Below are 21,901 nucleotides of genomic sequence, written 5' to 3' on the forward strand. Positions count from 1 at the left end.
ACCTGTAAATATCATTGTCTTGTGTACCAGATGATTACATCTGATCATATATTTTGTTACAATCATCAAAACAAGATTTATAAAGCTCAATAGGAAAAGGACAGTCCATTGTATGTAACCATACCTCTGATCTTTTCATTGTTTCTTTTCTTCCTGCTTCCTGAACCTTGAAGAATTTTTCTTTTCTCGTTTCCCTTTCAGATATTCCCTAAGGCTTCTCTCATTCTGATACTCTATGAACTCAAAACCTTTCCAAAGAAACTGAGTTTGAAATAGGCAGTCAAAGAGATAAACATTTTAAAATATAGGAGTCAGAGATGATCTAGGGCTGACGTTCTTACTGCAAGGACCATACCATGAAGCTAGAGGAAAGCATGTATATGTGAAGGAAGTTATTTTACATCCTCCAAATACATCTTGAACAATACTAAGCTGGAAGAAATTTACCACTCCAATAAACCATCCTTAGAAAGGTCTTTCATTCAAGCATCATAAGGTATCTATAATGTGCCAAGAAATGTGCAAGGTGGTGGAGATGAAGATATAAGCAACAAATGGTCCCTGTCCTAATCCATGGATGGCTTAGACAGGAAGACCTAGCATCAAAGCCTGAGACAGGGATTCGGATACTTCTGTACCATTAAGGGAATGCTCAGAGGAGAGCAGTGAGGGAAGGAGGATAAGTTAGAGGATAAACCAAAGCAAGCCTGTGGGCTCAGCTAAAGTTTACTTTAGACTGTAGCTGATCCTAAGGGAGACCACAAGGAACTGTGCAACATGCACGGCACCGCAGAGCAGTTTCACCTTAAGGCAGAGGGCCTTCTGCATCTCTGGAGCAGCACAATTCTCTGGAGAAGGCTAGTACTCACAGCATCTGGGAGATGAGTAAGCTGGCTCATAAAAGAGAACTGAGTACCGAGAGCATCTACTGCAACTGTCTGAGAAAGTAGATGATAATCAAGCTATAGTGTAACTCGGTATGATGGTTCAGACAGGTACAAAAAAAGTATAAGGACAAAGAGGAGAATAAATTCTGTTTGGAGCAGCTGCAGAAGGATTCCCACATAATTTATGAGACCCAGTAGAAAATGAAATGCGGAGCATGTTGTTCAACATTATTACAGAGCTTTAAACCAAGCAAGCAGCCCTTATTCTTTCCCACCCTCTATTTGGCCATGTGCATGTGGGATCTTAGTTCCCCAACCAGGGATCGAACCTGGGCCCCCTGCAGTGATAGTGTGGAGTCTTCACCATTGGACCACAGGGGAGGTCCTCTGAGGGGCCCTTCTAAATGTAGGACTCTGTACAACTACACAGGTCACTCCCCAGGGAGCTGGCTCTGCAGCTGAGGAATCTGTGAAGAACGAGGAAACAACAGAATCTTGAAGGAGATGAGATATAAGTTCCAACCATATTTTTAAAAGTAGTTTCTAGAAGTAGGACAGAGGGTGATCAGGGAATAAGTTTTGTGATAAATTCATGATTTTTTCTAGATAGTGTCATCATTACTCATCTCAATGAAATAAATATTCAACCTTCAAAATGGATGGTTATTTTTTGTTGCTGATTCGTTAATACTAACATCTGTAATAGTCAATTCTATGTGCGGAAATAATAATGATATATCCCTAATGTGTAATGTTCTTCAAGTTATTTCTGACCTGATAAATTCTGTTGCTAGTTACTATTTTTTTCAGAAATAGGCAACTTTATAAGATCATAATATAGAGTTCTAATATTCACACTTAAAGGTCAAGATTGAAGGTCTGACTAAGGAAAACTGCTATGAGTGTATATCACAATATATTTTTGACTACAAGTCACATTCACACATGAAAATAACAAGGATTTTGTTATTTATTCAGCTCTCATTTCAAGTAAGACCTACTTCATGTAAAAGCAAATACAGCTTAAAACTTTGTTTCCTCAGTATGCAGTCCTATTGTCAATAAACACTCGCATTTAATTCCACCTCCTCTACTCAAGCCTGTTCTAAAATGCTTTCACATAAATTCAAGATTGAACAATGTATTTCAGCATGCTATAAACTAATAAAAATAAAGGGTGCCATGCTATTACTTTTTATAAGGTGTTTAAAACAAAAATTACATAATTTCACATATTTAGGCTATATGAGCAAGTGTGTTTAACATTTAATTTATATCAGCCATAGTTAGGTATCTAATTCCAACCACACTATATCCTGTGGTTTAAACATCTTCCTTCATTCCCTTCATTCGTCACCAAGATCATCATGGAAGCATCTGGGGTCAAGATGTTATCTTCAGGATTTATATTCAAGAGAAGCTAAACTTCTAGACTTGCCCTCTGGCTCTAGAAGTTTTGTAGTTCTCAGTTTAAAAAGTACTCTCCACTGTTTCCCATATTTCTCTGTTGGCAACTTGTCATTTGGCTTGTTCTGGTGTCTGGAGAGCTGTGTTCCAGAGAAAACCTATAAACATTGAGGGGAGGAGGCAATCCTCCATGAACTTGGAAGTTAATCAGTATTGGATCCGGAAGCCTGGAAATCTCTGAGTGTGGCATTTTTACTTGTTCTTCAGCACAGCAGATAGAAACTGATTTACCCATGGTGCTTTTGTACATATAAATGAAAACTGTCTGGATTCTCCTCTTGTATAGATCTCAAATGTTCTGAAGGTGAGGGTAATCACTATTCTACACTCGTTGTAGAAGTTATTTTTTGCCAATCAGGGCTGTTTAAAGTACTCCACATGCCAGTTATATGGCCCCCGAAATGTAGCTACCTAAGCAGTTCTCCACCGTCATCATATGATTATGGGTTATCTATTGAGTTAAGGATATGTACAAGCTAAAACATACCCTTTCAATTTGTTTGAAAAAAGAAATATCTGAAGTAGGTATGGAGCTCTATCCATATATTCAGTTGTGAGGGGAGAGCGGGCGGTTGTTCCTTGGTGACATCTGTCCATAGCTCACACCTTCTGAATCTTAGCTCATCTGTGGTCTGATCCTTGGAAGTTAGCCTAGTGAGGTTACAATTCTGTCAAACCTAATTCTCATCCATAAGACCTTGTCCAGTAACTCTCTCCTGTATTTTCATGATCCTGTTGGGTGTGCCTGAAGATTTTCAGGCACTGCAGAGCATGGTGGTCCATGGGAAAGTTATGGATCAACCTCAGGCCAGGCTTCTTAGAGGTATTATGCAGCCATCTCTGCTCCCGGGAGTACACCCCTCTCCACATGCTAGACTCTGCCATAGGGTAAGGAGGTCTAGGTCTGTTTTGCACTGCGATCTCTACTGATCTTCACCTGGGGCTCAACTACTAGAGAGAGGTAGTCAGTGAGAGAGTTAATTCTTAGATAGGTTCATAAGAAGTCCTGAATCCCAGAGGGGGAGGAGGATAAAAGATTCCTGGACTTTCAAGGAGGAAAGTAAAAGTGAAGTCGCTCAGTCGTGTCCGACTCTTTGTGATCCCCATGGACTGTAGCCTCCCAGGCTCCACAGTCCATGTAAATTTTCCAGGCACGAGCACTGGACTGGGTTGCCATTTCCTTCTCCAGGATATCTTCCTGACCCAGGGATCGAACCTGGGTCTCACACATTGCAGGTTTCTGAGCCACTAGGGAAGTCCAGGGACAAATGTTTTTCTACATTGCTTTGTTTTAGTCACATAAGAGGTTTTTTCCCTTAAACTCTGAGTTGTTATGACAACAGTCTTTAAGACTAACTTTCTTAAGGCCAGAGCTAATGATTACACAACAACACAACTCATCTTGCTCAAGGGTCTGTTTTTCCTTAAGCTCAGTTCAGTTCAGTCACTCTTTTCTGTCCTAATGATTATATAACAGCAATGTATCTTGCTAGAGGACATGTTTCTCCTTCTTAACAAGAACCTTCTGACTAATCTTGTTATCTTAAGACACAGTCACAGTTAAGACTCCTTATGCTGTAGGAGTGGGTCTATGTCAGAAGCTTTCTCAGTTTCTTTTTCACTGTAATAAAACACAAGAGCCCTGAATGATCAAGCCTGGTCCCTGATCTTGAAGCTAAATCTTCTTTGGAGATCACAAATCTGACATATTTCACCATAAGCTATTTTCTCTGGGATCCCCAAGACTGAATCAAAACCATTATCAACACTCCTTTGAATTTCTCCCTATCCCCATCCCTACACCCTCTTCAACTAAAACATCCTTTTGCTTTTCCCTGATCCTCAGAATTTTTCTGAGTATTCCCTTCTCTGGAGAAACGAACAAAGACTTCCCTAGCATACTGAGTAGCTGATGGACCGAGATCCACCAAAAATCTGCAGAAGAAGGGAAAATACTTCAAAATACTATCAGCTACAAATGGTTTCATATAATGTTTATAGGTTGACTGTCCAACTTGATTCACAATTATTTAAGCGCATTTCTAATAAAGGATTATTGAGTCTGACATAATTCTTAAAATTAATATAACTTGCATATAATATCTTTTTAAAACAACTACACTTAGGTTAATTTTTTCATGTGTATCATAGAACTAATTAGAATAAAAGTGTGAAATGACATTTCCTGATCATAATCTAGAATGTTAGCTCTACTTATATACATCTTTCAGATAGCCAAAATGACTATAAGCATGTACAAATAAAATTTATTTTAACAATTTGATGGACATCTTCAAAAATATGTATTTTACTCCTTAAATAAGTAATAAGGCTAGACATAAAGACACTTTCTAATTGTTTTTTCCATATCATCATTTTGTTGCTTCAGAATTCCTAACATCTTGACAATTTTTTATAAAGTTTAATCTCTGAAAAATACATATGGTGCTGACTGCAGGACTGACATTCTTATTCCAGACCAGCAACATTCCTATAAATTTATGCAATGTGTGGTGGTCTATTTGAAGACATTATGAGGCTTTTAAAATATCTGAAAATGTGAAACAACTGGACTTTGTTAAAATGATATTCTGTTGTATTTGGTTTCAGAAATAAAATTAATTTTTACTTTGTTTTAAACTTTACCATAAGTATAGTCAACATTTGGTTTTCATCATTACACCTAAGTTCTAAATGAAGTCAGTTAGTTCTTAAGGAAGTATTATAAGTTAGATTCATCTAAAGCAACTTGGCCTCTTTCCTCCAAAGAGAAGCAAGATGTTAAAATACAGTTCAGACACATCCAAGGACAGCCTAAATAAAATGAAAATATAACCCATAGAATGGGAGAAAATATTTGCAAACAAAGGAACTCACAAAGGATTAATCTCCAAGGTATACAAACAGCTCATGCAGGTCTTCAGGTTGGGCTTCCTGTGTAGCTCAGTCAGTAAAGCACCTGCCTCCAATGCAGGAGACCTGGGTTCAATTCCCGAATTGGGAAGTTCCCCTGCAGAAGTAAATGGCAACCCACTCCAGTATTCTTACCTGGAAAATCCCATGGACAGAGGAGCCTGTCAGGCTATAGTTCATGTAATTGCAAGAGTCAGACATGACTTAGCACTATCTTTCTTTCTTTCATGTAGGTTTATATATAAAAAAAAACCCCAATTAAACAATGGCAGAGAATCTAAATATACTAGACATTTCTCCAAAGAAAATATATAGATAGCCAAGAGACACATGAAAAGATGCTCAACATCACTATTCATAAGAGAAATGCAAATCAAACTTACAATATCACCTCACACCAGTCAGAATGGCCATCATCAAAATGTCTACAAACAATAAATGCTAAAAAAGGTGTGGGGAAAAGGGAACCCTCTACACTGTTGGTGGCAATGTAAATTGGTAAAACCCACTATGGAGAACAGAACAGAGGTTCTTTAAGAAAAACTAGAACTAGAGTTGCCATATGATTCAGCAAAGAGTCAGACATAACTGTGACTGAGTATGTAAGATCCAGCAATCCCACTGCTGGGCATATACCCAGAGAGAACCATAATTTAAAGAGATACATGCACCTCAATGCTCATTGCAGCACTATTTACAAAAACCAAGACATGAAAGCAATCTAAATATCCATCAATGGATGAATGGATAAAGAAGATTCAGCACATATATACAATGGAATACGACTCAGCCATAAAAAGAATGAAATAATGTCATTTACAGCAACATAGATGGACCTAGAGATTATCATACTAAGTGAAGTAAGTCAGAAGCAAATGTCATACAAATTTATGTGGAATCGAATTTTTTAAATGACACAAATGAACTTATTTACAAAATAGAAACAAACTTACAGATTTTGAAAACAAACTTATGGTTGCGAAAGGGGAAACATAGGGGTGAGAGATAGATCAGGAGCTTGGGATTAACATACACTATTATATATAAGAGAGATAAACAATAAGGACCTACAGGGAATTCTACTCAATACTCTATGATAACCTACATGAGAAAAGAATCTGAGAAACAGGGAATACATGCACATGTAAAACTAAATCACTTTGCTGTACATCTGAAACTAACACAACATTATTTATCAACTATACTCCAAAATATTTTTAAATAAAATAAAATAAAAAAGATCATAACACTAATAAAGATTATTGAACCAGTTGAACTTGGATTTTATCTAGGATTTCAATCTGGTAGCAGGCAACTAATCAACACCATTCCCTGAGAAAGAAAATATGGTCTGAAAATTAAAGATTGATGAAGATATCATTCAAAACATTTACTAATAAAGAGTTAAGTTTTCAAGGTTGTCAGTGTTTTAATATTTAATTCAAAAGATACCCATTTATTTAAGAAGAGTTTTGAAAACATCAAAAAAATCTTAGCATACAATAAAGATGATCCTCAAGAAAATATGAGATGTACAACACATACTATTTCTGTGATGCTGTAGAATCTCAACGGAGAATATATATGTAATTCATTTATTCAAGAAATAATTATTTGAATACCTCTTAGGATGCAGGCACTAAAAATGTAGTGGTAAACACTTTGTATTTACCTTCCATGATGACACATATGAAAATAGGCAGGGTGATGAGGTACAAAAATACAACTTGGTATAGGATGCAATGACTGCAGGTAAGAGGTACAGCTAATTCACGCTTGATATGGGGGCAGGGTGGGAAATAAAGCCTTCCCAAAGTAGGTAATGGATCAAATAACAATTGAAGAATGAATAAAATTACAGAGTGACAATGGAGAATATATGCATTGTGTTTTACTCATTCATTCATTTAATAAGCATTGTTATTAACCTAGCCAGGCACTGTTCTAGACACTTGAAAATCAGCAAAGGAAAACGCTAGATGAAAATCCTTATCCTCCAGGCGCTTACAATCCAACGTGGAGAGAGACTATGAACACATTAGGCAAGTAAATATACATTCAGTCATATGGTAGGTGGTATGGTTAGCCACATAAGAAAAGGTACAAAGAAGGACAGGGTATGACCCACGAGAAACAGGATGATCTGGAGGAAGAGTGTTTCTGGCAGCAGGAAGAACAAGAGCAGAGTCCTTGAGTTAGGAGTTTGTGTGACATGTTAAGGCTAATGTGGCTTCTCTGAAGCATTGGGTTTGCCAAAAAGTTGGCTCAAACCTGAAAGAACTTTTTGGCCAACTCAGGAGGTAATGGGGAGGCTGGCAAGAGGTAAGGTCAGAAAGGTGAAAAGAAGACAGCTTGGGTAGGCTTTGTAAGTCATCCTGTGAATTTTGATTTGTACAGTGAAGGAAAAGGATCTATAGTGAAAGTTTGAGGTAGAGAACTAAACTGATAGAACTTAATATGATAGATCTGGCTACTGAACTGAGAAAAGGAAGTGATGGGGAAACAGGAAAGGCACAGAATCAAGCAGATCTTTTAAGAGGCTCTTAAATGGTACATAATATTCCAGGCTAGAAATAGTGGTGTTTAGACGAGAAAGATAGTAGTAGAGTTAGTGAGTAATGATTCAATTCTGCTTATATTTTCAAGGTAGATCTTACATGATTTGTAGACAGACTTGATTTGGGGTGAGGTAGGAAGAGAAGGATCAAGATGACTCAAATATTTTTTTTTTCTTTTTTTGGTCTGAGCCACTGGATGGATGGATTTTCTGCTTCCTGATATGAGACAGCCTGTGGGAAGAGATGGTTTGGAGATGGAATAAGAGGTTAGAAGTACGGTTTTGGACATGGTAAGTTTAAGCTGCCTGGTAGACATCTAAGTAGAGATACCCAGTGGGCATCTGAATATAAAAGTCTGGAGTTTAGGGGAAAGAAGTCTGACTTGAAAGTATAAATCTGGAGGTGAAAACATGCAAATGGATAAGAAGAGATCAAGATCTTAGTTCCAGAATACCCAAGCGTTTTAAGTATGGAATATGAAAAGTAGTCAGTCAGTGAGATTGAGCAGAAATGACCAATGAGGTAGGAGGGTATGGTTTCCTGAAAGAGTCTTAGAAACACAGCAGAGATGTTTCAAGAAGAATGAAGTGTTTTTAAAAGAGAAAAAGGAGAAGAAAATGATTGTCTCTGTCATACCAGAACTGAGGCTCAGCCACTGGGAAAAACAGTGGTGACCTGAGCAGAAGTAGATTCAGTGGAGAGATGGGGAGGAATTGAAGCCTGGTTAGAGCAGGTTCAAGAAAAAAGACCCTGCAACTTTATGACAGAAAAATATGGGTATGTGTTTCAAGTCATAGCATCCTGCAGTAAGACCAAACCAGACAACTTTGCTAATAAACTACTCTCCATGTTAGTGAATATAATTAACACCAAGATAAAATGGCCCCATCACTTCATGGCAAATAGAAAGGGAAAAAATGGAAACACTGACAGACTTTATTTTCTTGGACTCCAAAATCACTGCAGATGGTGAGCATAGCCATGAAATTAAAAGATGCTTGCTCCTTGGAAGAAAAGCTATAACAAACCTAGACAGCTTATTAAAAAGCAGAGACATTACTTTGCCAACAAAGGTCCATCTAGTCAAAGCTATGAATTTTCCAGTAGTCATATATGGATGTGAGAGTTGGACCATAAAGAAAGCTGAGCATGGAAGAACTGATGCTTTCGACTTGTGGTGTTGGAGAAGACTCTTGAGAGTCCCTTGGACCTGCAAGGAGATCAAACCAGTCCATCCTAAAGGAAATCAGTTCTGAATATTCATTGGAAGGGCTGATACTGAAGTTCCAATATTTGGGCCACCTGATGCAAAGAGCCAACTCATTGGAAAAAAACCCTGATGCTGGGAAAGACTGAAGGCAGAAGAGGGTTACAGAGGATGAGATGGTTCGATGGCATTATTGACTCAATGGACATGAGTTTGAGTAAACTTCAGGAGATAGTGAAGGACAGGGAAGCCTGGCATGCTGCAGTCCATGGGGTCGCAAAAAGTCGGACATGACTGAGTGACTGAACAACAACAAATTGTGTCACAAAGGTAAGCACAAAATATCTCGTGAAATTGTTTTAAAGTGAAATGTCACATTTAAGTATCTTCTCATTGAGAATTTTTAAAAGTGAGACTTTATTTCACCCGTGGCGGATTCATGTCAATGTATGGCCAAACCAACACAACATTGTAAAGTAATTAGCCTCCAACTAAAATAAATAAATTTATATTAAAAAAAAGAAAAAAAATCCATATTTTTAAGATGACAGAAAGTAAAAAGGTTTAATATAGTCAATGGAAAATTTGTATAAAGCTCACTAGTTAAAGAAATCATGAAAGGATAAAACTTATCCCTACGCTCACATGTATACTACATGGTGCTAATCAATAAGTCTGAATACAATTTTTTCTAAAGTGAGAAATAATAACAGGAGAAGGCTTGAATGCAGAAAGTACAAATAAGTATCTCAAGTATTGTTTTGTTGTAAAGAGAAACAGAGAGATGAGGTGATATCTAGAGTGAAATATGGACTAAAGATAGAGATTTATGAGATGAGAAAAATTACATTAAAATTTTCCACTGACATGGATGACCGAATTAGTGAGAAAAAAGTTTATGTTGAAAGAAGAGAGGGTAACTGGTGTGATGTCCTTAAGCTGGCAAGAGGGCATGGGCTCTAGTATAACAGTGAAAATATTAGCTTTTGATTGAAGCATAATTAGCTAATAAATTTTTTTTAAAGGAGAAAGATCAAAGTATAAGGGGACAAATGTAGATGGTAAGTTGCTACAACAGTAGTAGCTTTTAAAATTTTTATTTATTGTTTCTGTATCTCAGGAAGATGAGAAGAAGGATTATCAGCTGAGAGTGAAGATGATGAGAGTAAGGGTGGGGTGTTTTGAAAAGATGGAAGAAGTTATAAAAAAGTCATTGAGGAGTGTGGGAAAGCAAATGGATTAGATAAATGTAATAGGACTACTGGAAGCACTAATAAGGCACATGGGTTGATGATTGTGAACTTAGGAGTGAATTTCAACATAGCATTTTTTTCTAGACATGTTCAGCTCCACAGGTATAGGCACAAAGTAGAAAATCAGCTTTTATCAAATTTTTTATTTTATCATGTAAATATGAAAGAGTGAGAAAGGGTCACAGGAGTAAGCAGTTGGGTCCGAAAATGAGTGGTTATAGTGATGGACCATGGCATTTGAATGGATAACTAGCAATTGAGAACATGAGTGAGAATGTGAGAAAATGAGTAGGTATTTTATGCCTTTATGAAAAGGCATAAAATAAGGGAATTGTAAGGTCCTGATGGGTTTGAAGAATCTTTGAAATTGGTGTCATCGTGAAAGTGAATTGTAGAGATAAAAGATGGTTGGAGAATGGTCTCCTTGAAACTGAGATTAAAGATAAGTTGACTTTACTAACAATGATAAGGTCAAGATTATGGTACTGGGACTGAGAAACTAAAGTAGACTGGAAGATGACATAAACAGAAGATAGTAGGCCAAGAAACTGTTAAATTAGGGTAGTGAAAGATACTGAAATCACCTAGAAATGTTTTATAGGAACTAATATAAACCATAACCTTCTACCTGTAAGAACTGATGACTATCAAAGTGTAGATGATATTCAGCTACCGTCTGTTGAATTAACAGCTAAAATGAAACTTTATTATAAAAGAAACCTTAAAATTAAAAGATAATCTACCACAACATCCTTAGACTTACCTCTCCCTGATTTTTATGGTGTGTCTTCTCTCTTTCTCTGGCCACCTCCTCCAACACACACATTGTGTGTATGTATATATCAGAGTATTATTTTTCCAGTAAATTTGTTTTACATAATCAATGCTGTACTGTGCTTAGCTGCTCAATCGTGTCCAACTACCTGTGACCTCATGGACACAGAGCCTGGCGGACTACTGTCCACGGGGATTCTCCAAGCAAGAATACCGGAGTGGGTCACCATGCTCTCCTCCAGGTTATCTCCCCAACCCAGGGATCAAATCCAGGTCTCCTGCATTGCAGGCAGATTCTTTACCTTCTGAGCCACCAGGAAGCCCTGCATAAACAATAGAACTGATTAAAATTGAAAAGATGAAGGGAATCTGAAGACAATACTTGATACAGGACAGGGTCATTACAAGATTTATACAACTAAAGTTCTTATTGCAAAAGTTTCTTCTGTATTTTATTACCTTAGAAAATAAATCAAAAGAAACAATTGCTTTTACGGGACCATCCATTTCATAGAAATGGCTGTAATCAGAAAAAAGTTATATCTTTCTATCATATGATAGAAAAACAATTGTTATACTGAACTACATCACAGAAAAATATCGTTACATAGCACTTCTCTGTGAAGCAAGTTCTTGAATGCATGGGTCAACTTATTTGGATACTAATATTAAATAGGCATAAACGTGGAAATTTTCAGACTATAAATAAATGAGTAGAAAAAAAATCAAATTCATACTAACTGCTCTCCCCTAGAGAAATAACACCTTTCACAGTATAATTTAAATATAGTTTTTTTTAATTTTGTTTTTTCCTAGGGTGCAGCAGACATGACATAATTTTGAGGTCTCAATTATGTATTATTCTTGTCTACCAGATGAGACCAACTTTAAAAATGTATCTAGATAGTATAATTAAAGCTATTTTGGGTCTGACTAATTATAGTGTACAGTATAAAGAAAAAACTGACACAAAAGTGTCATCTGTCTTTATATGGAAATCAGTTGTAATTTATTGTTTTTGAATCGAGGAAATATAACAAATCTCCAATAAGTGAAGCTTCTGGAATCTAAGAGTCCACCACAGAAGTTCCTGAGGCTTGGAGCTTGGCACCCATAATGTATTTCTGCTGTAAAAGCATCAGAGAGAAGCTTGGAGAGAAGAGCCCAACAGCCAACAGCAAGCACCCGGATCAGGTAGGAGGCCAATGTGGTGATTTTCTGCAGAGGAAGTGACGCAATTGGACCAGAACAGTGGCAGTGAAAACTGGCACATGTCAATCAATTTAAAACCTCTTTCTGAACTGGGATCAATTGGATTTGGTGATAGATTAGATTTTAATTAAAAGTGAATCTTCCAAAAGAATACTTGTGAAAGATCCAAGAAAGCAATGCCTCTAAAGTTAGTATTATAAAATTAATGCAACTCTCTGAAAGTACTACTTAGAAAATTGCCTCAATTCTCTTTAGAGGATACAGTTCTAAAGGCTCCCAAACACATTGATAGTATTCTGAAATAAGTATAATCAGGATCTACCTGTAAACAAACTGGGAAAACCATGTGATACTCCAAAGAATGTCCTTCCATCACATTGTCCAAGGCTTGTTAATCTTAAATCTCACTATAAGCAATGCCTTCAGGAATCTGTGGCAACACAATGACCTGAGCTGATATGGACAAGTCCTTTCCCCAACTATCCACATACAAACAAATATTTGTTTCCTATGAATATGAAGAAATAAACATCTGTGAAAGAGTGTGAGCAGATATAAGATATAGGAGAACCAAAATCTCTAGAACTGGAGATAATAGAACAATCTGATACTGAGTTTTAAATGACTAAGAGATGAATTCCTTGAAGTAAATTCAGGTCTCCATTAAAATGTAAATAACTCTAGAAAGTACTTCATAATCTAAAAATGGAAAATATTGTTAGATAGACTTGAGTTCATAGAGCTAGACTAATTATCATGGGCCACGCATGATCAACTTTACTTTTTTTACATTGAACTTCCATGAACTGAACAACCAACTCTAGAATTATAACAATGACCATAATTCACACCAATCCATGCATTAATCCGTGTGTTGAGATGCCTGTCAGATAATTGAGAGTTGAAGTTCACGAGACAGAAAAAGAATAGTTATTTGAGATTAGGAATAGGAGAAGAACTTTGGGGAAATAATGCAGGGGGGAAAAGACAATTTTTGTCTATTTCACAATTCAGTCAAGGGCTTCTTGAGTACTTTATTTCTATTTTTTAAATTTTATATTGGAGCACAGTTGATTGACAATGTTGAGTTAGTTTCAGGCGTACATCAAAGTGACTCAGTTATATATATGCTAAGTACTTTATATCAAGACATTAGTCAATACATTGACATTAATTCAAGTGACAGAGAAATTAAATCTCATTATCCCAATTCTCTTTTCCTAGAAAACCATGAACAGATATTAAAACAAAAGTGGTGGTAAGAATTTCATTCAAAGAATTTCAGAGAAATAGCAAACTCAATCTTGCAAATATCTATTTTTTCATTTACTTTGTGGCCAGCAAAAGGTTAATAAGGATAGCTTCTGCCTCCAAAAGAGTTGTAGCTTGAATGTACAGGATGATATATATAATTTTTTTAAGTGACAATAACTAAGAAACTGCTTAATATAAGTCAGTTACTGTTCTAAGAAATAAATTCCTATGGCCCTTACACCAACTTGATGAAGGAGGTACTATCATTAGCTTATATGAGATCACACAGGTAACAGTCAGGGCAAACAGGATACTGACTCCAGGCAGTCTGTGTCCAGAGCCATGGTCTGAGCATCAATACAACGACACCTCTTGTGAGTAAGATATGATAAGAATGTAATAAAGTCTTGCAAAAAGTTCTGCAAAAACCCACTGCGTAGGAGACTTGCAGAGGCATCATATTTTACTGGGCTTTGAATGATACAAAAGAGATGCTGGCCAGGAACAAAATGTGGAAGAAAGAGGACAATCCAGGTAAAGAAACAGTGTAAAACAAATGATAAAGTCTTAAATGTACATTGAAGTTTAGGGAGCAACCAAGTAGATGAGGGCAGAAGGGGAAGGGGCAAAAGAGGATGAGATGGTTGGATGGCACTGCCAACTCAATGGACATGAGTTTGTGCAGACTCTGGGAGACAGTGAAGGACAGGGAAGCCTGGCCTGCTGCAATCCATGAGGTCACAGAGTCGGACACGACATAGCAACTGAACAACAAAGTAGATCAGGGGGAGTGCTAGAAATCAGATGAAAGTTAACTTGAGGCCAGGATATGAGGGACTTCAAGTCCTAGGCTAAAGGATTTTACCCTTATTCTGTAGATGATGAGATATCACTACAGGATTTTAGTATTGCTACTCTGAGAATGATGTTCGACAAATTCAGTTTTAGACAACATGCAAGAATCTTGCTTGTTCTTCTACCTCCTCACGACATCATTTACACCACTGCCTTCAAATGCCTCCTCAACAATCAGTTCTTCAACTACCTTTTCCCAACAGGTCAGATTCTCCCTTTTATTTTTCTAAATTATTTCTTTATTTCCATAGCTCCCCTGAGTTTTATTCTAACACCTACCACAGCTTGTAATTACGCTTCATGGGTGATCCAGGCTCATGAGCTAAGAAAGGGGTTTGTATGCATGTAAAATGGGAGTCCTCAGAAGTTGAAGCCATAGGAATAAATGAGATGGACAAAGGAAAACATACCAAAAAGAGGACAAAAGACAGTATGTGAGATACCTAACTAGTAAGGGTAGACTCTGTTGCTGGGAAAGACTGAGGGCAGGAGAAGAAGGGGGTGACAGAGAATCAGATGGTTGGATGGCATCACCAAATCAATGGATATGACTGTGAGCAAGTTCCGCGAGATAGTGAAGGACAGGGAAGCCTAGCGTGCGTCAGTCAATGGGGATGCAAAAAGTCGGACACAACTTAGTGACTGAACAACAACAAGGTTAGATTAAAGAAGCAGATTCAGGGGAAACAACCCAAAAAACATCCTTGGAGACAGAAGATAAACTCAGAGAGAGGTGTGACACTGTAGGCAGAAGCTAAGAAGTACTGGTCAAGGAAGTACTGGTCTCAGTGACAAACGCTATAAAGAGATTGGGTAAGATGTAGATAAAAACAGTAATGAACTTAGCTTTTTCCAGAAGAACTCATAAAAAGGTGGGAGGAAATCATTAATATTTAAGGAATGAGAAGTAAAAGCAGCGAACACAGACTATCTCTTAAAGAAATTCCATGCTAAAGATAACTATAAGGATGTCTTGGAGAAATCAAGAGTTGAGAGCAAGCTTATTCAGACATTAAAGGAGAACAATCTCAGTTTATAGTTTCAGGTAATTCCTCGTGTTTTCTGTGATAACTCAACTTAGTAATTCCAGTCATGGAGAGGAGACGGTCTTTCAAAATCCTACAGAAAGATCTTTGGATCTCACATTTTCTCTCACATGCCCTTCAGGAAGTTAATGACACTTTTCTGCCCCTCTCTACCCTTCCCATTTCCCCACCTAAGCTTATGTTACCCCAAGGATTTTATTAATCATGCACCAGAAGGAATTCTCAGTAAATGAAGAGCACTTAGTCAGGATCTCTTATTTGCCAGTTTCTATCTGGAAAAAAAGAACCACCTGAGTAAAGGAAAATTGCTGTTTTAATTTACTTGATAAGTGGTATGTGTTACAAAACTTAACACATCGAATTTGACTCATTCATCTAAGCATTTCATAATATAAAAATATGGGGAGAGACATTATATCATAGTCTTTTATAAGATCAGCCATCTTGATCAAAAATAATTAAAATGGATCATACAAAACATAAAAGTATTTCAAATTATATACCATGAGATAAAATATTAGGCAGTTCAGCAGAACAGAGCAGAACCAAAACTGAATGATAACCTTAGCAAAATGATCAAAATAATTAAAATTCATCCTAAGAAATGAAAAAATATTTTCCAAACTACTAAACTTCATATGCTTCATTTTCTCTATTGTGTCATAAAGAAGAAAAGAGAATAAACACTACACCAAAAACAGAGCCATCCTTGAACACTGTGGAAATTTTATTCTGTGTTCAGAAATGTTGAGAGAAATCCAAACTGTTAAGGAAACTCTTAGAAACCTATCCAAAGTTATATGAATAATTTTTAATTTTAAAATTAATTGTAATAAATGAATTGCAATTTATACATTTTCATATAAATATATATTAATAACACATTATTTTAATTACAAAAGAAAGCACCTCCTAAGAAAAATTGAGTCAACTATTAATATTAAGCACAGCACACTAATTTCCTTCTTAGTGTTTTTGTTCCCATTTAAAATTTAAATTTCAACAGCGAATAACTCAATATTGTAAATACAATGTTGAAGAGTGGTGATAAGGTAAGCTAGACTTACGAAGGCTTATGCATTACAAGTTATCTTACGAATTATCAGAAAGGTTGACTGTTAATGCACTGATCTGTATTTGCTGTGACCACACATTTTACAAGCTTCAGTGGTCTTTTTTTAAAAACCTTCATTTTAGAATGATCAGACTTAGATAGCTATCGCTTCAGTTCTGTGTCTACCTTTTATGTAATTAAATAAGATTGCCTTCCATTTGGTTATTCCAGTAATTCTGAGTACTTAGAAGAGCCAGGAAATCTAAAGTGCCACAATGAGCACGTAGGCGGTCTGATGGAGGGAAAATTAAAAAAAAAAGGTTTTAAAAAAAGAACTAAAATCACTTCCTGTGGTTAACATTTTAGAAACTGGTCCAGAACAGTCTGTACCAATATTGTGGGTTTGTTGGTATCTTATTTATGAGCATCGGAAACAGACTTGCACTGGTGCCATCCTTTGAGTAGGGCGCACGTGTAAGACAGATGGAACTTGTATTTCTATCAGATGTAATTAAAGACTTACTGAATATACTGCCAAATACCACAAATATTAAAACATTTTAGAATAAATTTACTATTGCTTTGACAGCAGTTTCAACAAAATAGCTGGCTATTTCAACAAATGAGAAGATGGAGTATATTGAAATAGAATTATTGCAATTTAAAATGTGGTAGTTTGGCATAATTTTATTCATATTCTATAATCTACACAGGTCTAAATTTAAGGATTTTATTATAACAAAATACTCCAGGCTCTTATATGAGGAAAAGTTAGGAAACAGTTTTTCAACAAGTTCTCCTGAGGAGAAATTAATAATCAGAAGAGAACAAACTCAAAGACTGAAAACTGAACGAAACCACTTTCTATGCATATAAGAAGGCCACCCAAAGCAGAATGCTGATTAAGGGACCATTTTCTCATGGTTTCCCACCATATTCTTCTGGCAACCTCTTTTCAATAATGCCAAAAGCATCAGAGACATTAGTTAGGGGAGCAGTATTGAATGATCAATGGATTGATTAACTAAAAGACCCTGCTGATGCTCACAAGGGTAATTTTGGTTGAGATGGGAGTTCTATTCTGATTGCAATAGTCTGAGGACTAAATGGAAGTTTAGGTAAGATTCCCCCCAACCAAAAAAAACAAAATGTGACTATTTCAGAATGCAAATACATTGGCTTATCATTAAAACAGCAACAACAACAAAACGAACTCAGTAAAGCAAGTAGGTTTCTAAATTCCTTAGAACTAGCTGGCTATTTATGACTCTTTTATATAAATAAAATGTTAGATGTAAAGTGGTAAGGTTTAATTGGAAGTTATGAGACATTTTGCCATCATACTTCAGAGTATGGGCTTTAATCAGAGAAATATTGATTTTATTATTAATCTTAGGAAAAAAGCTCCTCAAGAGGAGATAGAGGAAACAACCTACATGTGCACTGATGGATAAAGAAAATGGAGTGTGTGTGTGTGTGTGTATGTATATATATATATATATATATACACACATATATATATGTATAAACACACACACACACACATATATACATATGAATATATTCAGCCATAAAAACATGAAATCTTGCCATTTTTGACCACACACATTGACTCTGAGGGCATTATGCTGCGAAATATGTCAGACAAAGACAAGTATCATATGATCTCATTTATATGTGTAATTTAAAAAACACCACCACCACCTCATAGATACAGAGACAAGATTGGTGGTTGCCAGAGGTAGGGTATGGGGAGGGGTGAAATAGGTGAAGGGAGTTAAAAGATAAAAATGCCCAGTTTTAAAACAAATAAGACACAGGAATGTAATGTACAACATGGTGAATATAATTAATATTAATATATATATTTGAAATCTACTGATACAGTAAATCTGTAAAGGTCTTATCACCAAAAAATTTGTAACTATGTACAGTGATGAATGTTAACTAGATTTATTGTGGTTATCATTTCACAATATACGCAAATATCACATCATTATGTTGTGATGAAACTAATACAATGCTATATGTCAATTATACGTCAGTTGAAAAAGGGAGAAGATATAACTAAAATGACCAAAGTAGCTCCTGTACCTAAACTGTACCCACATACATCCATCCACTAAAATTAATACAAATTACACAAAAAATATTGAAAATAGGTTAAATTCTCTTCTTAACTATCAGTGATTTTCCACTTAGATGACTATTTAAAAAAAAGCCTACACACACATTGTTAATAAGAAACACACCTTATCAATATATATCAACATATATCAAAATACCAAGAAAAGGTAAAAATTAAAAGGGTGAAAAAAGTCCATGGGTAAATGTTAGTAGTATGTACAATAATGTAGAAATGCTAATGTCAGAAACATTACATTCAAGGTTAAAACATTACATTGTAAAAATAATATCCATTAGTGTTTTAGGAAGCAAATTCAACTTTGAAGCATATTATCATTATTATATTAAGCATATTATCATTATTATAATGCAAGAAAAGAATAATGTGAAATACAAAATGTAATAAATCCTAAACTAAACATGGTATTAAATACATCCATATTACAATACTGACATAAAAAATTACATTACATGAAATCACTATCTTGAAGAGTTATTTGTATTCGCATGTTCAGTGAAGCATTATTCACCTCATCCAAGGTATAAAAACAGTCTAAGCGTACTTTAACAAATGAATGAATAAAGAAAATGTGGTTTACATATATAATAGAATATTAGTCTTTAAAGAAAAATCCTGGCATTTGCAACAACATGGATCAACCTGGAAGGAATGATGCTAAGTGAAATAACCCAGACAAAGGAAGACAAATGCAGTTGTCCCCAGTACCCATGAGACATTGGTTCCAAAACCACCCCCAGACACACAAAATTCACAGATGTCCTTCCATAAAAGTGTTGTATTTGCATGTAGCTTACGCACATCTTCTCATATATTATAGGTCTTCTTTAGGTTACTTATAATATAAATATAAATACTATGTAAATAATAGTAAATTAAACAAATGCTATGCAAGTAGCTGTTAGTGTAAGGCAAATTCAAGTTCTGCTTTTTGGAGCTTACTAGAATTTTCTTTTTCAAATACTTGCTATAAACCGACCGATTGGGAGGGCAGACTACTACTGCATGGTCTCACCTATATGCACAATCTTTAAAAAAATAAAAAGTAGAACTCATAGAAACAGAGTAGAAACAGTGGTTGCCAGGAGCTTGGTGCAGGAGAAATAGAAGCTGGTTAAAGGGTAAAAACTTTCAATTATAAGATAAATGTATAACAGGGTGACTACAGTTGATAATATTATATTGCATAAGAGTAGTACTTAACGTGTTCTCACCAAAACAAATAAATAAATTAAAAAGGTAAATATGTAAGGTGATGGATGTGTTAATTGTGGGAATTCATATGTATACCAAATCTTCATGTTGTATGCCTTAAATATGTGAAATTTTTATTAAAAATATACTTACGAATAAATAAATAAGTTACCAAAAAAAAAAAAAAATCCAATGATTTTGGATATTGCCCATAATACACTCTTAGGTTAAAAAGTAAGTTTTAACCTGGAAAGTATAGCATGATCCAAATTTTAAATAGTATATAAAATATAGATTCACATATATCTATAGAGATAGATAGCCTTCCCTTGTAGCTCAGTCAGTAAAGAATGTGCCTTCAATGCAGGAGACCTGGTTTCATTTCCTGGGTCGGGAAGATCCCCTGGAGAAGGAAATGGCAACCCTCCAGCATTCTTGCCTGGAGAATCCCATAGACTATAGCCTGGGATCGCAAGAGTTGGACATACTTAGTGACTAAACAACATACAGACAGATAAAGAAGTATATCAATATACCAAAGCCAGTTGACAGAATTACAGGCAATTTTTTTTATCACTTTTTGCTTATTTTTTGAAATTTTCTATACTGAATATGTATCATTTTTATAGAAATTTACTTTTAGAATAACAAACATGGACTTTATCTTACTTAGTACTCTATTCCTTACCTTTTAAACTAGCACATTTCTGTTTTATTTTAAAAGTCTCATTTATCAAAACCACTTAAGGAAATCTCCATCCATCCAGGAAAAAAAAAAAAAAATGACAACAAGCTACTGGTTACCAGTGGAAAGGTGGGGAGGGTGAGTATGGAAAAGGGGAAGTGAGAGGTACAAATACTAGGGTGTAAGATAAGCTCAGGGATATATTATATACACAAAAATATAGCCAGTTTTTGGTAATAACTATAAATGGAAAGTAACCTCTAAAATTTTATAAAAATAAAATGTTTCAAAAAGTAAAAAACAAAAAAATAAATGGCCAAAGTCACTTGTAAATTAACAAAAATTGAATTATGGCTTTAAGAAAATTTAAAGCAAAAATTTGATACGAATCATATAATTACTTTGGTAGAAATTAAAGAAAACATTCTTCCAAATAAAGTGAAACCAAATACAATTTTTTTACCCATCCTAAAAAATCTCACAATGACCAAGAATTGGCAGCTCAATGTGTCTGTGATGTTTATATGATTTCCTAAAATGTTATTTTAAATATAATAGGTAAAATTTGTTCTTGCTGCAGATCCTTTTTTGCAAGGAAAGTAAGCTGTATAAGGATATATTTCGAGAAGGAAATCAGAGTTTCAGCCAAATTAAATAGGTTTTCCTTCTCCTTCCTCTTGCTACTTTCACTGTAAAACATAGCTATTACTAAATTTTCACTCTGCGGATGAACACCAAATCCACAAAATCTAGCCTAGCTTTATATGCATTAACAAAACAAAATAAAATTTAGCATACAAATTGTGATGGTTTACTTTTAAAACATAAGGTAAAAGAGATACACATCTATCTTTAGATTCTAATTGAGAAAGTGATGGACTTAGAGTCATATACTGGAATTAAGGTTCTTAACTATCACAGATGATCATTTTTATTTTTCTGAGTCTACCACATATAATTGGCTTTCCTGGTGGCTCAGTGGTAAAGAATCAGCCTGCCAAGCAGGAGACACAGGTTCGACCCCTGGGTTGGGAAGATCCCCTGGAGAAGAAAATGGCAACCCACTCTAGTATTCTTGCCTGGGAAATCCCATGGACAGAGGAGCCTGTAGGCTACAGTCCAAAGGGTCACAAAGAGTCAAACAACACTGAGCGACTGAGTACACACAATGACATATATTAACATATTCATTTCTTCCACAAATATTGACTATGTGCATAATATTCTAGTCACTAAAACATAGAGGTGGTTTACAGCAATGGGAGAGAGGGAGAGAAAGCCAAGCTAGGTCTCAGCAGTCTTCAGGGTTTCGGCTCAGTGGAGTGAAAGACAATAACAAATGCCGGAAAAATTCAAGATAATTAAAAAATGCAATTTTTAAAAAATGCTATGAAAG

At 35.6% G+C, this 21,901-nt stretch overlaps 1 protein-coding gene and 1 non-coding gene across 3 annotated transcripts in view; both read right to left on the reverse strand.

The window, feature by feature from the left end:
* The window catches only part of CFAP299 (cilia and flagella associated protein 299), a 637,609-nt gene that overhangs the window by 471,829 nt on the left and 143,879 nt on the right, over positions 1-21,901 (reverse strand). The gene's annotated exons all lie outside the window — the stretch shown is intronic.
* TRNAD-AUC (transfer RNA aspartic acid (anticodon AUC)) lies at positions 1,196-1,268 on the reverse strand. The gene has a single exon. It is a non-coding gene; the product is annotated as a tRNA-Asp (tRNA).

The sequence above is a fragment of the Dama dama genome, chromosome 6, assembly GCF_033118175.1.
Source record: "Dama dama isolate Ldn47 chromosome 6, ASM3311817v1, whole genome shotgun sequence".
Classification (NCBI taxonomy): domain Eukaryota; kingdom Metazoa; phylum Chordata; class Mammalia; order Artiodactyla; family Cervidae; genus Dama; species Dama dama.